The sequence below is a fragment of the Typopeltis vanoorti genome, chromosome 6, assembly GCF_054136105.1.
Source record: "Typopeltis vanoorti isolate ZY-2024b chromosome 6, IOZ_Tvanoo_1.0, whole genome shotgun sequence".
Taxonomy (NCBI): Eukaryota; Metazoa; Arthropoda; class Arachnida; order Uropygi; family Thelyphonidae; genus Typopeltis; species Typopeltis vanoorti.
The window spans coordinates 44,296,650-44,311,166 of NC_143554.1; the positions used below are offsets into that span (position 1 = coordinate 44,296,650).

A 14,517-nucleotide genomic window follows, 5' to 3' on the forward strand; every position below is an offset into this window, starting at 1 on the left:
TTCTTAAGATTATTCGGTTATATAAACGTTTTATTGGAAACTTTCAGCTTAATCTTAATATTTTCCGTTTCTGATGATCAACTGTAATAAAAGATGTTAGAACCCTCAGGGTTTAGTTGTGAACACTAAGTTTATTCTAAGCCATTTGCGTTCCATCAAAAAAAAGTTAATATAAACATACACAAACTGCAGCAAATTATCTCTTAAGGCTATTTGGCAGTACACACCTCGATTTCAGATGAGTGCGTTGGCTTTCATTGCTTTGTTCTTTCTACATTCCAATGTTTGATCACCCATCGGGGCCTCATGAGAAGAGCAACTCACCCTGATGCATCATATGCAAAGCAAATGAATGATTCATATTAGTGATATTTCACTAAACAATGAAACTTATGCAACAATGACTTGCATTGTTGGAAAATAATTTACGAGCACTTGGAATTTAAATTGTTGAGGTCATTTGGAAATGGTTCAATTATTTAAAGCGACAAACAAATAGTGTGTGTGGGGGGAGGGACGGAATATTTCCTCAAAAACACTTTTCGGAAGTAATTTTCCCAGAAAATTTGTAATAATTTCCCATTCAAATGAGTATATTTTTAAAATGAAATAATTCATTATGCGTTTGAAAACAGGAGCTTACGAAAGACAGAAATCAAATTCTAAGAGCACGCCTTAATGATTTAAGAAACGTTCGAAGCCACCGAAGTACTTTCTACGTTATTCATCTTATTATTTCATCAAACTCCTGCCGCGAAAGATATTGGGAGAATAAAAACTGCAAGAGCGATTCCGTATGCAAAAGTAATCAGGATACTTTATTCTGCAGAGTAATGGGGTTGTTTAGAGTCCCCATATTTATAACCACCCTTTTCTTATTTGACTCCACTACGATGGGGAAACCTAGTTAAGTCTTACGATATGCTTGTATTTCGCATAAAGCTTGTAGGACTTTATAAAATTATCTACAGAACTGCAACTCATAATCCCAGCCCCGTTTTTCCCAACCCTCGGTGTTTCGTAATGCTCTCGAGCAATGTTATTAAATTCTGAAGCCCGGCTGATATGGGCGAGATAAGGTTTCTGCTATAGCGCGGCCAAAAGGCAATTTTTTTTTTCCTTGTGTTGCTCCAAACCAAAATTACGCAATAGTCTTTGAGATTGATGTTTTCCAGACCCTTTAATTTAGTAGTAGTTCCATTTAGATCAGTTCTATACACGTTAAAAAAAAAAAAAAAAAAAAAAGCTACGTCGATTCAGTACTGGGGAAAATTTTTACCAATTACGCGATAAATCAGATTTTTTTTTCTCTTCTTCTTTTCCTCCCAGTAACTACAATTAGGAAGAAAAGACCATTTTTATTTACTTCCAAAATATGTCTAAAAGAAATACTAGAAAATGGTTTCTCCGGGAGAAATGCTTTGATAGCAATCTATACGTGATTTCTTTTCTTATTTCTTGTTTTTCTTTATCGCATGTTTGCCATTTCTTTGCTTTGTCAGAACACAGAACGATAGAGAAAAGTAAAAAAGAAAAACTGGGAGATTGCAAGCAAAAAAAAATTATTACAAATCTTCGACTTAAAGATTCAAGACAAGTGGAATAATCCGAGCACTCGACAGAAGAGAATAAGCAGTCTAATTTAGGTTTTCCTACTTCACGGACCGATTCAAATCGTGGAACGCGTTCTCAAGAATACGATTTTTTTTTTTTTTTTTAACACACCGGCAGCTATTGGTTTGTTATGCACGCTGTCTGCTTCCGCTAGATGGCACTTTCACTTCTTGGATAGGATAATTTCATGGCATCTATCGGGATTTTTTTTTTTTTAATTGCCTAAAAGTATTAAAGAAACAGAATTACGCCTTTAACTATAGAAGTGCATTTTACTGAATATGAGTATCGGGTTGTTTTAAATTACGGCCGAAGTATCCAAGGTCATCGTATTCTTCTGATCACTTTGGAATCAAAAATCTCGGTTTGCGGGGAGAGAAACTTTTTCACCTCATATGAGATTGGTTAACTCATCCTCAGCTGAAAAGTCCTCGTAAAGCATTCTTTGAATCCAGTTCTGTCCATCCACAGGGCATCGTCCATACTGACTGAGCTACGGAGTTTTGCTGCGTTTCTGAAAATGCACAAAAGCGTTTATCCTTCCCCCCCCCCCCCCACACACACACTATGAAAACTGAAATGTGATATTCAGGATTCTTAATAAAATTTGTAAGTCATATTACAGTATTGATTTCTGCCAGACCATTTTTAGTACAAAATTAAGTAGAACGATTCTAATCACTATATAAGTTTAGGTTTCAAATGAAATTGAATAAATCAAAGATTGTACAAAACCTCTTTAAATTGAAATAAGTGACGTCACTAAACAAAATGGCGTCACTATGAAAACTATAGTATATACGCCACTATACATTTATTGTTTCAGGTCAAGTGGATACATTATTTTTATCTCTAAGATTTGTTATGCACCGAAAGGTGTTCCCCCTCCCCTCCTCTCGGAAACTCTCCTTTTTTTTTTTTTTTTTTTTTATCCTGCTGAAAAAGGCCAACCGGCCAGAACACAATTTACAGACCTCTGGCTCAGGGCCTTAGTTGTTGCTTCCATGATTCCAAATATCCACCTTTATCCTCTTTTCTCCCAACTTGATCAAATATTCTTAATCTTTGATCATGTTGGAATAAGCTAAATTTAAAGTTTCTGACATTTACTTATGTACAAGGTTGCACTAATACGATCGCCCACGCGCAAGTGGTGAGTAGATGTTGCCCCACTAATGAGTAACTGCAGACTGGACAAAATATAGATTTAAAAAATAAATAAAAAAATAAATAACTTCTAAACGAAATCGTAACGTTAAAAGACACAAATGCAGCGACAATAACAACACCGTTACTGGCTTGCTGGGTGAAGCATAAAATGCTTTTTGTTTTCCACTTTGTCTGTGTCGAGAAGCTTGATGGGGGGGGGGTTGTGAGCCTTATGCTCGCACTCTGTGAACTATGGAGTTAACTCTGTTCTGCTGAGAGCAGGATTGCCTTGGGTCCTTTATGTTTGTGATAGTCATGTTCACTATAACTGGAAGCTTGTCTGATTAGTGGGTTGGGATGAGAGTGTGCCTTGCTGAAGAACTTTTCCGCATGGTCATGAAGGAGAGAATGGATGTCTGGGGTTCCGGTTTCTCTGTGGGTCTGCGTGTTTCTGACGAACCATGGGGCGTCCAGTGTCATCCGCAGACATTTGTTTTGTATCCTCTGTAGTTTTAGGATGTTAGATGTGGATGTGTGACTCCATGCTGGGGATGCATATGTGAGTACCGGTCGTATTACCATCTGATATAGTAGCAGCTGTCTGAAGCAAGTGCATTTTTTACTACCTCTGTAAATACATGTAAAGATACACACAGTGTTTATTAGGTATTTATAACTATATAATTATAATAAAGATAATCTTACATACTTACGATAGTAAACCTTTAGCAACTCTGTTTTCGATTGTTTCAACAAAAGAACTCCAAGTGACCTGAAAACCTAAACTCAGCGATAGAGGTCACTGCAATATCGAGTACATATTTCATCCGTGTCTGTTTTATTTATCTACCGTATCGAAAGATACAGCTGGGCGTTCTAGGGTTATCTTCCTTCGACCGTAATGATGTAAATAATAAGACCCCCTTGCAGAAACACCACCTCCTTTGTTACGTTTAATCGTCTTTTGTTGTAAAATTATTTTTAAGAACCTTTTAGAGAGCCCTAGATTTAAAGCACGCCGCTTGCTTACACCAAGGTGCGTAGAACAAATTGAACGTATTGTATTACAAGAAAGTGCTGTTTTTGTGCTTGTCAGGTAATTAGCTATCAGTGTAGGGACACGTGAAACAGCGTTCATCCTAAGATTAAAGACGCCACGGCTTGTGAGTGCAACTGAGTAAGATTGATGTGGTTCAGGAGTTTAATTATCTATTTCTACTATCTTTCCGTTCTTCTGCCTATCTCATGTTTTTTTTTTCCTTTTTTGGAGTTTTTTTTTCTGCTTTATTTTCAGTGAAGATAAAAAAAAAAAAGAGGAAAACCAAAAATAAATGATTAGGAAATGGTTTCCGTAGCAGCAATAATAGTTACTTCAGAACTTGCAGAATTATTTTAATCACGACATTGTTTTTAGCCAAATTTCCGTCGTTTGTCATCCCCTTTTAACCTTTCCTAAATTAAACTGTTTTTACTTCCATTCAAGCAACCTTCTGATTTCCGATATGTTAACTATTTTCTTTAATTTCGATTTATAATGATTTTTTAATAATTATATGAAAGAAGAAAAAATCACAATTACAACCATTCAATTGTATTTAATTCAATACAAATTGTATTGAATACAATCGATCAATCATAACAATTAGAACTGAATCATTGTTGAATACAATGATTGTTGAAGCGAATCGTTACAATTTTCCTTTACATAAATTATTTTGAGCAAAAAATTATCTTGCTCAGAATGTGTGACTGTCTAGCGGGTGCATGGTTATGGTATATTCTATTATTGATGATGACATCAATCATTGTTCTTTCGTCATGCTGTTTGTAGTGAGGATTTAATAGTGTCTTATGGTTAAATTTCTTGGTCTCCCATTAAGTCTTTTTTGGAAAAGGCTGTGAACTTCCCGTGTAGCGCTGTTTTAATGATAACGGAATAAACAGATAATGAAGAGCTTTATTGTTATCTCAGCACAAATGAAAATTTAGAGAGAAAAAAAAATCAATGAAATGTGGTCAAGAACCACGAAATCAATGCTAATAGAAGAGAATCTTACAAAATGCGTAGATAAATGCTAAATACCGTACAATGATAATTATCAATAAAAGAAAGATGCACTGGTTGTAAGAAGATGCATCGTTATATCGTGAATCTGATAACGGAGGCAAAGCTGCTGCAGTTAATGAAGCCATTTGCCGGCCTGGTTGGTCGAGTGGTTACCGTAGGCGCTCTCCAACCATGAATTCACTGCGATCAGAATGGCCAGTTCTTGATGTATTATTATTACCGTAATGGAAACTTCATCTTGTCTCTATGCTACTTGCAGTTGCTTTCCGTTTGAAATGCCAGAGGAGAACTGAGTGTTTTTGTGGCATTTGCCTATAGGTGGATAAGGAAGGAAGATTCCGTAAGGAAGATTCCTTGTTCAACAACGATCATTAATTACAGTGCCTTCGGGGTAGTCTAAAGGTTAAATGTTAATGGATATTTCTTCATTAGAAAGAAAAAAGTAGGACGAAAACAGGATGGCAAATTTTGTTCCGCTTTGCACAGACTGGAGGGAGAGGAGAAGTTGCTAGAAGGACTCGTAGGATGAGAGACCAAGAAAAAAGTTAACACCGCTATACAAATGTCAAGGACAGAATCTTCTGTCCTGGTAATATTCTGATCTCATTCTGGGGTGGGCCTGCAGAATCGCTGGAAAATTAAGTTCCTCCTAAACTTTATGATGCAACAAAACCAAAGATGCCGCTGTAGAACTATCGATCATAAAGACTTAGAAAAAAGTGTCAAAAAGCAGTTTCCATATCAACACTAATTACTAAGATTCCAAATCTGTACGTGTGCTTGTCGCACAAAATTTCATTTCTAATAAGAAAAAATTACAATTATTATTATTACTAACGCGGAATGATATTGTTAATAGTTGATGAATTGACGTATTAAAAATCTTAAGCAATTTCGTTAAAACTGCTAGACATTTAACATAATTCGTTTTTTATGCACTGAAGCGCCATCTCTGGATGATTTCAAGCTCAAATGCGATATATTAAGAAGGATCCCTAGATTCTGTTTTGTTAATCAGTAGACAAAAGATTCAGCTTTTCTATTAACAGGATTTAGATTCAAATCCCCACTGTGAAAGAGTGCGAATGTTTTCCCATTGAAAAACGTCCACCACTTCAAAAACTGAAAAACCACTGCCTGAAGTGGAATAATAATGAAAGCGATGACGTTTCTTTTCGCATAATATTTGAGAAGGAACCAATGAACCCGGGAAGTTATGTGCTGTACACACGATGAAACACTCCAGTAAAATGTTTCCCTCTTCCTCCCATAATATCATTCAGCATTCGTAACTCCGCAGACCCAGTTTTACATACTAGCCTATTTGGTTAGATTAGCTTATTATGCAAATATTTGCAACCAACATCTTTAAGCGTGCCCATATACTTTTTTTGTTATAATATTTCAAGCCGCAAATTCCCTTAAAATATTAGCTATTGTTATAAAGGTTCATTTCGTAAGCTAATATCCCCGACGTGTACATAACAGGAAGACAGGTGTTTTAATGACCTACCCTGGAAATTTTCGTCACGAGGGGTAATTATAGGCCATGACCTTACAAACGATTATTACCTCCTACTGGATCCGCTAGTGGGAGCTGAATGTAAATATGACACCTGCCGCATGATTGAAGGGTCATGGAATCTATTGCAAAGTGCTCCGAGATAGTGATCTGCGCGTGCGGAGATTGCACCTGCCGCAGAAGAGAGATTATGACGCTTTATGACCGAGCTTGTGGAGGAGACTGGAGCTTTACTACGACTAAGGTTCGCCACATTACTCACCGATCATAATGCCGTAATTGAGACGGTTCTACAGAGGATAGTGAAAGAATCTACACGAGGAAATTTTCAGACATTATAAAATTGCATTCTGGGAAAGAAAAAAAAAAGATGTATAACACATACATGTTATATATCTGTGAAATATCGCTAATAACACCAGTGATTGTCATTCACCACTTCCTTGGATTACTTAAGCCACACGTTCAGTTAATGCACACGTTTTCCTAAGAACAGCCTAAAAACTAAGCGAAATAGATGTACGCCCGCTTGCCGTGCCAGACTAAACCAGCCTTTGTCTACACCTTGTTATAACTAGCGTTTTAAGGGTTATTGGGCTCTTGTTAATCGCTACTGTCGCGGCAGTTCTCAAACAAGGCGTGGTGGACGAAATTGAGATCTCCACCCTCCATTCTTCTTCTTTTTTTTTAATTTGCTTATTTTTTTCGTTGTGTGTGCGCGTAGGCCGCCCACTACGCTATTTTGGTGGATATCATGAATCCCGTTTGCCATTGCATTGTCTACGGAGTAGAGAATTAGCTCCTTACTTTTATTTTCATCTCCTTCCGTTCTCTAGCTCTATTAACACCACGACCTCAACCTTCGCCGCCGACGTGTATGACGACAGTCTTATGATCGTTTGCCATTAAGAAACTAGGACGACAATAGAAGATGGATTAAGTATGAAGGGAACTAGTTTGAACAAGCAAGGACGAAAATCAATATAGCCAACAGAGGTCGTCTATCAATCGCAGTAGATGCTTATTGTAGTCTATAGAAAGGGAAAAATGGGTATAGAACTCTAAATGATTCTTATTCCTAATAATAATAATAAAATTATTGCATTCGACGACCTATGTTGGTTATACTGATTTTATACAGAAGATTTTATACATTGAGCCTTAAGGGAATGATGCATAAATTGCGTATCTTTTTTTTTTTTTTAATTTTTAGACCTTAAAATACCCCCATCCCCTCTAAACCATTATTCGAACACGGATATTCAAGGTCAATCAACTATTTGTTAGGAAGAGAATATCGCACTGCTTTTCTTTTGCTTAAACTTCGCCGCGAGATGAAGTCAAAGATCAGTTACCACTTGTGAATGTGAAATAGCATTCACATTATGCACGACTATAGTTCGATATGCACCCAGCAACCACGTGGCCGATGACGAAGTTAAAACACCACTTAGATCTATTATTGCACACTGCCAGCGAGCAATGTACGACAAACGTGTTTCCAAATGTGGCATAATTATGCCCAACCTGTCTTCCGTCATGTATTGTACCACCTGTTAACTCAAGAACAAAGACAATTCAGCGATTGTGAAAACAAAGAGAGAGAGGAACGATCTATCGCGTTTTATAAAAGAAGTTGATGTTTTGTATCACATACTATAAATTGGGGAATGTAGAAGCGGATGTAGTTGGAACCATCCTCATATGAAACCCGATAGAGATGGAGAATAAGTCCAGAGACTTAGCTATCGAAGCGATCATCTACCATTAGAATTTCCCATCTGACGAAAGCTTCAATGGTCAAAAAAATTCTTCTTTTTGCATTGGAACTCATCAATGTGGAAAGACATGATTTAAACTTACTCGCTGTTCTGCTAATTTCCAGTGATTATTTTGAGAGAACTTGTGTTATTCTTAACTCAGATGGGCACATAAGCTGTTTATGAGGGGAAATTTTCGGTCTACACGACCAATGAGTATGAGAATCATTCTACATGACTAACAGAAAAATATGTCATGTAGAATCAGTATGCATCGGCCATTGCTATCATAAATAGTACTCGCATTACCACTCCAGATGATCAAAATAAACCCAAAAACTTGTTTAAGATCAAAGGTTTTTACCGAACCATGATTTTATTTTTGCCTACTTATCCCTGTTCTTAATATCGCTTCCAGGAGCCTCATTAGTTTTCTAAATGCTTGTCCACACGTCCGTGAGCGCACTCATTTATGAAGATCACTATCACAAAGTAATAAATAACGCGTAAATATTTCTAACTTGCCAAGTGACTTTCTTACCTACTTCGACTTTCCTTTAACTTAAGACCTCGAGAAAGAGAGAACCAGAGAAGTGGGGAGAATGAGCTAGGAAAAGGTGCTGCAACTAGTACAGTACAGTATTAAAAAAAGTATTCTGACTGATGGAATTTCACAAAGAATAAAAGATCAAATTCGTAATATTAAATTATGATCTTCATTCCTTCTTTTTTCCATCATTTCTGCCATTGATATTTATCGAAATGCGTTCTCTGGATGTTTCCAATTGTCTTCATCGATTTTTTAATGGTCTAAACCGTCATGAATTTGTGCCATTACAAATTTCTTTGAGTCTCCACAACAATAAATTGCATTTTGTTATTTCTCGACGTTTATTATGGTGGTGCAGACAACCGATCAGTTTTGATTGTGTGCTCATTCTTCAGATGGATGAAATCACATAAAAGCTTCCTCCTATAGCAACATCCGCACGTGCTCTTTCCACTATGGCAACTATAGTACATGTCTTTTTTTCACTAAAAGCTTTGTCAATTATAAAACAGCTTCATACTTCTTGAAAATCTCCCTAACAAAATACTGTTCTTGGCTTACAACAAAAGACTGATACATCGCACACGATGGCTTATCTTACTCAAATCAGTAACTGTTTATATTTTGTATTGTAGCAATAACAAACGAGCGAATGACATCCAAATATGTATAATTCCAGTCTCTTTCAACATTTATACTTCGCATAAATGTTGAAAGAGACCGGAATGACATCACTGCTCCCGTGTGTCTTTTGCCATTCATATCCTTCATTATTTCCTTCCAACATTGACTTCCTACTCATCTCAGGATTTTTTTTACCCTGTTTGCCTTCCCTACCTTATCTCTGCTACAATTTTTTATGGAGTTAAAACCTTCGTCACGGACGACCCTGGGCAAAACTTTTCCCTTTTTTTTTGCTTTAGATTTTTTAAAAAGTATTTCTGATCGACTAAATACAGCTTTATTCTTCAGTCTTGGTCGTGTCCGAGACGTCCAGCAAATACTTTGTGGATGCAAACCCCATCAGTCTTAGTAATGCCACTCGACCATCAGTCACTCCACACAGTGTCTGGATAGAGCACGCGCAGATAACAAAAACAAATAAGCGATTAATCAAACTTTCGCAACTTGGCCGCGCGGTGATGGATTACCAGATGGGTTTTATTTTGGACAACACGACGAGTCCCGGTTCTTAACCTACGACGAATGAATAACGAAGTCAGTTAGGTCGATACGGAAATCAGATCTGTGAGAAAAGTGCTTCCTTTTTTAGAGCCCCTTTCTGTCACCAACTTCATCTATCTCCCCCCCCCCCCAGTTTTTTCTCCCCCCCTTCGGTGTCCTGTTATGGTGATCGTGTTGCATCCATCTTTGCGTATTCTGCAGTAGCATAACAAAGATATTAGCCTCTTTACATATCATTTGCTAGGTGCCCCGTTTGCTTCCCGGACTTCTTGCAAACAGTCATGTTTAATTCGTTGACATCTTCCTTTATGAATCGTAGAGACCAGCTGTTCGCGTCAAAGTGCCAAAATGCTAGAAAAAGGATACAAGTGATTTTTTTTACGCCTATTTCGACATATTTATTTGTAAAACACTGGCTAATGAAACCGTTTTTTCACCTGGATAACCACTAATTTGATCCCTCATCCTTAACGAAAGTCGACAAATCGTTTATCCTCATCTTTAAATGAGGATAAAAGATTTGTGGACTTTTATCCTCATTCAAAGATGAGGATAACAGTGTCGACGAAGATTTTATCCTCACATAAACATGACACAGTTGTCCGGCTGTCAACCCATTTGTTACTAGGTGACTAATATTGCTACTGTGGGTAGAAATTAGTTCTGAAGCGCTCTGAGAAACCAAAGAATCCCAAACAAACGTTCAACTCTAAATCAAGTATTTGGCGAGAAATAAAACTGAACTCCAATATTTCCAATAATGTTTTCGTCTGAAACATTACAAAGATTCTTAAAATGTAAAAGTCGTTCATCCGGATTACGTAAACACAAGAGGGTGGTCTACTAAATGGATAAGGATAAATAACGAAAGATGAAAAGGAGATTGGGATAAACGGTGCAGTCCGATATTAAAATTTTCCATAAAATGCACAGATTCATGTTCGAAGTCCGTATGCAAGCATGGATACTGATGTTGGAGAAGTACAGAGGACAGCGCCCAGATAAGAAAAGGCTGCTGATGAGTGGTGGAGTGTATTTTCCAAAGAAACTCGAATATAACTGTCAACTAATACACGGTTGTTTGTAGACTTAACAAAATGTAGTGAAGTGCTACAGGAGTAGATAGTGCAGCGTACCTTTAAATGACTTCTACTTGAAATTAATATTTCACAATTTTGTTAGCCTAGCTTAATATTTTAAATATTTCAATGACCTTTTAATCTGAAACTCATATTTTAAGAAATATATATTGCGTAAAATAAAACTGATCTTGACAATTGTGTATAATTAATACAAAGCGATTATGTAGCTTAGTTTTATCACACTGATTTCACACTTAAAATGAGGCGTTTGATTTTTTTTCATTCTAAAGTGGCGCCATCTGTTGGAATCTTTTGCGTGTCATAGTGGGTCAATCTTTGCAGTTGAACGAATGCAAATTTCTTGTATGTGGCAATAATCATATCGTGAGCTGTTTGTAAGTAGACATAAAAATAATTCACAAAATTGAATTAAAATGCAAATCTAACGTATCTAGTAGTTTACAATTTATAATAGTTGAAACTTAAACTACGTGCGGTTTCGACATTATAAAACTTTTCGGAAATAAACGTATTAACGGAACACCCCAACGTGATTTTACAAAAAAATGAAGCTATAATTGCTTCGGCTGTAATTCCAAACAACCCTGCTTAAAGCATCAGAAAAGGTAACTAAATGAATGCGTTTAAAACTCGTATCAGTCTGGTTATTAATCTCTCGTGACCGCTTCAAAAAACGAAGATGGTACTTAATTTTGTCTTTTTTGGTATAAAGCTTATATTTTCACAGCTGATGAGATCCGATGGGAAATTACTTCCGGATAAATTGTAAGGTGTTTCTTTCTTAGTCACTTTCTCCACCTTTTGAAAAGGTGGCATACTGCCCACTTTTTTTTTCTTTTTTCTTTTTTTTTTAAATAGTAGTCTGAGCTGATTGCTAATGACAACGTCCCTAACCTAACCTTAATAGTAGTCTTACTAAAAACGCACCATCATGATATAATTGGAATATTACAATATGGAATATTTAAAGAAAATTACATACTTTTTAGAATTTCTGAAAACATTTTAAGATAAAATCAGCCTTTTTTACAGTTTAAGTAAAATATAAGTGCCATTATTACTACCGAAAGAAGTATATCACGTTGACAACGTGTCGAAAACATGCATAACGTCACTTCAGTCTCAAACAAACTTTGTATAGATCTAATATATGCACGTGCTTATTGTTAGCAATGTGTTATTCTTTTACGTGTTGAAACAGATGATGTTTTAACACGATTTTGAACTGTTTTTTTTTTTTATTTTATTGATTAACCTATATCTGGTTATATATATAAATAACTGTGAAACGTGCTTCCCATACATATCTTATAAGGAATATCTCGTGCGTGATTTGTTAACAGCCATTTGTCACGTGGATTACCATAATCACTACCATATAATTGAGTTGATTGTTACGTAGAAGGAACCGGTCAACACGGGTCGCGAGCTCTCTTGGTGAGTTGACTAATAGCAAATCGTGTCACGCATTTGTATCTTCGAGATATTAATATTGTTAAAAGTGGAAATTTCATCCACGTGTCATTAGGTTAAAACATTCAGGAATTAAACCAGGCTGAAATGGGAATCTTAATATTTCTGCTTCATTTCATGGTTTTCTAAAGCCCTTGGAAAGCTTTTCCTCCGAGGCAGCATATGACCTACTTCATTAGCTGACTTAAGACGGGGAAGAGCCCTTAAAAATTTTAATATTAAAAACTTCATATCTGTTTTTTTGTTTCAATCAACATGCCGCTTATGTAGGTACATTGATCCTTTCTATCGACCGCTAGGTCGCCGTGAAGGCAAATGAAAGTCACGAAATGCATCAGCGGTGGGCTAAACCCTTCGCATTAGGTCAAAGTATACCTGAGAGAGTACATTAATGAGTGTCGTGACAGTTCAGCTAATCCACTCTTTTAGTGTTTATCATCGCAAGCGTTCCTCAAATATTTATCAAATGTAAAGTATGATCCATGGCCACGTCTTCGGAGAAGATTTTTTCGGCGTATTATTTAATTACTTGGATTTTTGTGCGGCTCTGATGGATAAAAGAAACAAGACTTCACATTATTAAGATGCTAAACCAATGTTGGCTCTCTGCCAACGCGGGGATGCTGCGATCGAAAGAAAATATCATGTTAACATCAACTACCCCGGACGGTCTTTATAATTTCAAGACTGTTTATAACTTAGAGCATAAATTACGTTAATAACGCATTCTTACTAGCAGAATAGGGCGGAATTTTACTTTTTTACATAATTATATTATTGCTATTAATGTATGTTTGTATACTTTCATTTTTTTTTTTTTTCACAGCCAAGAAAAGTCTTAATTATAGTTTAGCTACAAAGTCCGTATTCTTTCTTTAAACCAATTTTAACAAGTTTTTCACACTGTTCAAATTGCGTCAGTTTAACAGATAAAAATAACATGCTATTATTTAGTTTATTATTATTATTTATTTATTATTTTTTTTTTATCGCGAGATGTGAATTCTTAAATTACACAAATGATAAGTGAATCGCGTGCAGCTATTCGAGATTTAGCATTGTTTCCGCACGCACACTGCTCGAACAAAAGATTCATTTACAGCGTTGGCCTATCAAAAGCATGCGCAAAAGTGATCTGAGCGCTTCCACGTTATGTAGTTTTAAGGCTATCGCTGATTACACGAAGAATGAGACCTTGATTTTTTGAGCGAGGTGTGCAACTCTCATGCATGCTTTGATTTTCACGCACCACAAGACTTAACAATAAAGAATTCGGTTATTTAAAACAAGGTATTGAATTGTATGTAGAAGTGAAAATGATTCGAATGATTGAATTTCATATTAAGGTTCAGAGCATATTCATTTCGCGTTTTACACTGAACACCCTTCTCCCAAAAGATGTTTCATTGAAAAATATTTATCTATTAATAAAATTGCAAATTTAGATTAGACATTAAATAGATATACAAATTTGTATATCTATTTATATTCCCTCCCGAATTATATGCAGTAATATATTTGTGTGAATGAAGTCCATGGTTTGTGTGTCATTGATACAGTGTAACACCGCGTAACTTCATCAACCGGATAAAATCATCGCGATTACTGAAGCAAGAAGAGAATAATCAAGCCACCTTGAATGCTACCTTATAAATGACTAAAGCATTTCCGGCAGCTCCATTGATGATAGTTATAAGAAAAATCTAATCTGATTATTCGCAGATTAAATATTTCATTTTCTGGTTTATACAGCAAAACGATTACCTTTATAACGATTACTGTAATTTAAAGCTGGTCATATTGTCCGGCTATTCTGAGTTACAACAAGCAGTTCTGTTTTTACCAAATAGTTCGCGTCATTTTTCCCTAAATGCCACATACTTTCATCTTTCTCGGGTTACTTCTCCAAGCTGGATAACAATAATCACTAGAGAGGGATGCTATAAAAAAGTACAGAACTTTTTTTTTATAACTTCGAAAGCTTTATTGAAGAGCACACAGTAAAAGACGCGGTTAACAAAAAAAAAAAAAAAAAAGAGAAGCAATCTGAGCACAAAGAGAATCCCCCCCTCCTCTCCTCCCGGTCATTGTAT

At 36.1% G+C, this 14,517-nt stretch overlaps 2 protein-coding genes across 4 annotated transcripts in view; one reads left to right on the top strand and one right to left on the bottom strand.

The window, feature by feature from the left end:
- Positions 1–14,517, bottom strand: part of LOC150105413 (uncharacterized) — a 362,599-nt gene that overhangs the window by 209,638 nt on the left and 138,444 nt on the right. The window lies entirely within an intron of this gene.
- The window catches only part of LOC150105415 (ras-like GTP-binding protein rhoA), a 57,108-nt gene that overhangs the window by 32,451 nt on the left and 10,140 nt on the right, over positions 1–14,517 (top strand). The window lies entirely within an intron of this gene.